Consider the following 3,968-nt stretch of genomic DNA (forward strand, 5'->3'; position numbering starts at 1 on the left):
TTCTACCCATTAAAAATCATGGTTGTGTTGGTGATGTTTTGGTAACCTTTTGTACAGGTAATATTTGGATGGTATAATGATATGATAGAATGCCACAGACTGTTTTAACTTTTTGATAATGTAAAATTGAATATATAGATTATGACATATAAGCTAATGGCATCATGTAACTTTTTGTTAATGTATGATCATTATGCTTGGATGTAAAATATGATTATCAAGTTATTTATTACTTCTAATCTTTTGCTTTTTAGTTTAGAAGATAATTAAATTATTTGTTTCGCTAATGATAGTTTAGCACACTAAATATGTATTGCAATTTAAAAACAATAAAGTAGGTTATATATTATTTTTCTAATATTATATATTATGATTTTATTAATTCATAATTTAATAATAATTATAGTAAGAATGTTATTAAATTATAGATTTTTATTTTTATTAAATTATATTTAATAATAATCTTCTTAAAATTTAATAACAATAACAATAATCATCTACCTAAAAAAATTCTGCTACTCTGGTCATTTAAATTTTTTTCCTAATGCTATTACAACATATATTCTATTCAACCAAACACAAAAATACTTTTATAGCTTTATCCTATTCCATTCAACTAAACCATTATTGATTATAACTCTATTCCATTATAGCTCTATGCAAAGATTTAAAAAGTTTATGTAATACTCAATTATTGCCCGGGGCCCAAAATCCTTTACACGGCCCAATTAGCCTAAAGCTTCAGTGATCCAAATTTAAAATTAGAAGTCCATTACTAAACCCCATTTAACCCAAGCCTAGATTAAACCCAAATTAGCCTAAACTTAGCCCATAACAAAAACAAAACAGCAGAAACCCTAAATGGCCTAGCAGCAAAGCGGCGCCACTATATCGCCTCAATCATCAGACTTAGCATGTTGCAAGACGTCGCTACGTTGCCCGCGCTCCAGCATGCTTTCACCTGCAACAAACCACGACCACGAACAGATATAATAAGAGAAAATACAAAGAAAATAAAAAGAAAAAAAAGGGAAAAGGAGAGCAGTTTTTGAGAGTTTCGGCTATATAAAACTAGATTTCAATCTGTAAAGGGGGTTTAGCAAATTTTGTACTGGAAAAAAACTGAAAAAGAAAATACAAGAGAAAAAAAAAGCAAGGATTTTGAAGGTGACAGATTCTATATTTTTCCTTTGTTCATTTTACTGTTTTTACTTCATTTTGTTTTTCTTTTGTTATCCTAAAACAAAAAAATAAATAAAGAGAAGAAGGAAAGGAGGACTTACCGTCGTCGGGCGCCCTTGTTCGTCATTATCTGGTCAGAGTTGGGAGAACGGCAGAGAAAGGGAGGCTGCAGCACAAATACTTGAAATGGCAGAGGAGTGGTGTTTTAGGGTTCCAAAATTGGGCCTGTTTCAGTGGCCCCAAAACGGTGCCGTATTGCCTATGCCTGTGTGCAACCCGATCCGACCCGGGGAGGATCCGCGCACTTCTCTCAAATGGATAATTTGCGCAATTGGTCCCTTTTGTTTTTACAGTGCTTTAAATTTTTTTTATTTCTTTTAAATTTCGCAAAATATTTTATTATTGTTTCAATTTGGTTCGTGTTGCTGTGCAGCGTTTTGGAAGATGGGATTAATTTCCCTTTTAATCCTCCTCCTGTTGTGCGCATTTTAATTTAGTCCTTTTTAGTGTTTTATATCTTTAAATTCAGCCTTTTAATTCTGTTTATTTTACAGTTTGATCCCTAATTGGTAGTTTTAGGTTTATTTTAGTTTTTTTTTATATTATCGATATTGTTATTGCATTATTTTTTTTATATAATGTTATTTATTATTATTACATATGTTTATACGCATATGTTTTTTATTATAATATATATGTATATATTTTAAATGTTCTTTAAATGAATATACATACATATTCTATTATTATTTTATTTTCTTAGTTTTTACATACATATACATACATACATACATACATACATACATACATACATACATACATACATACATACATACATACATACATACATACATACATACATACATACATACATACATACATACATACGTACATACATTATTATTTAATAATATTTATACATTTTCATATTTTTATAATCCTATATATATTTCTTTTATAATATGCATATTTATACATTATTCAAATTATTATAAATATATTTTTAGCATGTTTTTATGTATATATTTTCATATTTTCATAATTTACTAATATATTATACTTTTACTTTTTTTTGTAAATGTATGAATATACTTTATATGTATTTTATTATTGTTTTATTTTCATGACTTTTGAATTCATATATATATATGCACTAACATTTTATAATACTTATGCATTTTTATTTCACATTCATACACATACTTGCAAAATTCACTTATATATCATTTATATATATCATATACATGTATAATTTAAATTAAAATAGTTGTTTCATATTGCATTGACATTTTTAACACATTTTTTAAATACATTTTGATTTCGTCAAAACATTGAAATTATTTTTTTATGATTCAAAGGTTTTCAAAATAAAAAGCGATATTCAAAGTTAGGGATTCTCGAGGAAAATTGAGCCCTAACGTATTGGGTTCCGATTTTCTTTGTTAATTCCAAATAACCAAGAATATTCGTTATTTAAAATAGATAAACAAAAATCATTTTCGGGAATTCAATATGTTATGTCCTAACGCATTGGGCATGACATATTGCTTTCTCGAAATGAAAATTTTCTTGAAAAAATTAATTAAAAGGTGATATTCAAAATTCGGGGATTTTGAGAAATTGTACCCTAACGTATTGGGTCTCAATTTCTTCGCATGACTTGAACAATTGATTATCCTTTTCAGATTTTAACATTTGAGTTTCACAAAATCTTTTTAATTTTCGACACCAAGACATTAAATAATCAATTTGGTACCGAATTTTTGGGCGTTACGAGGGTGCTAACCCTTCCTCGTGCGTAACTGACTCCCGAACCCGTTTTCTTAAATTTCGTAGACCAAATTTATTTTTAAGGTGAGCCGGTCACACCTAAATCATGGATCGGTGGCGACTCCAATTTTTATTTTAAAGTCGACAAACTAATTTTTGTTTTATCAAAAAAATGGTTTCGACAGCTTGGCGACTCCGCTGGGGACTTCAAGAGTCGGGCCATAAATTGATTATTTGATGTCTTTTTGTCGAAAATTAAGTTTTTTTAAATCATAATTTCCCTTTGCATTCATCGATTTTCATTGTTTACTTGATTGGTTGAAGTCTATTAGTTTATTTGCATTTTAGCATATCATAACGTCGGTTATTTTTACCCTTTTAGGTGGGAGTGAGAAGCTAGTCCTTCGTGAGGTTTTCACCTCCGTATAGGATAGTGGATCGATTTCGGGATACATCCATACCTACGCCTCCGTGAGACCTACGTCTCCGCATAGTCATAGGGAAATGTATTCCCCTGAATCGAACTCGGTCTATATGAGCCTATAATGGGTGAGGATCGAGGAATCTGCTGTTTCGGGTACCCTTGCCCTAGAATCCAAACGACATATAGTGAACCATAGGAACTCACCCTAGGTAGAATTACTCTTAACCTTAGTAGATACCTAATTAGGAGTTTTTACTATTTCTTGGTTGTATTATATTTAATTGTTACTGACTTTTCTTTTGTTTTATGTTTTACTCTGATTGCATGGCATTACCATTACATGGCATTTCATTTTAAAAGGCGTTGGTTCGTATTCGATTGCTAGATAGAAAGCTTATCATGGGAAATGGGTTTCTTGATAGAGTGGAGGATAATGCGGCTGTCCGAACTTGGGCTGAAATCACACAGCGCGAAAAAGGTGATAGCTTGACCGAAGGGTACATATCAGAATTATGGGACTTCACCCGTGTCAGCGTAACCCATAACAACTTGTAGGAGTTGAAAGAAATTTAGGAGCATTGGAATGATGAGG

This window comes from Gossypium raimondii, chromosome 11 (assembly GCF_025698545.1).
Source record: "Gossypium raimondii isolate GPD5lz chromosome 11, ASM2569854v1, whole genome shotgun sequence".
In the NCBI taxonomy this organism is placed as follows: Eukaryota; Viridiplantae; Streptophyta; class Magnoliopsida; order Malvales; family Malvaceae; genus Gossypium; species Gossypium raimondii.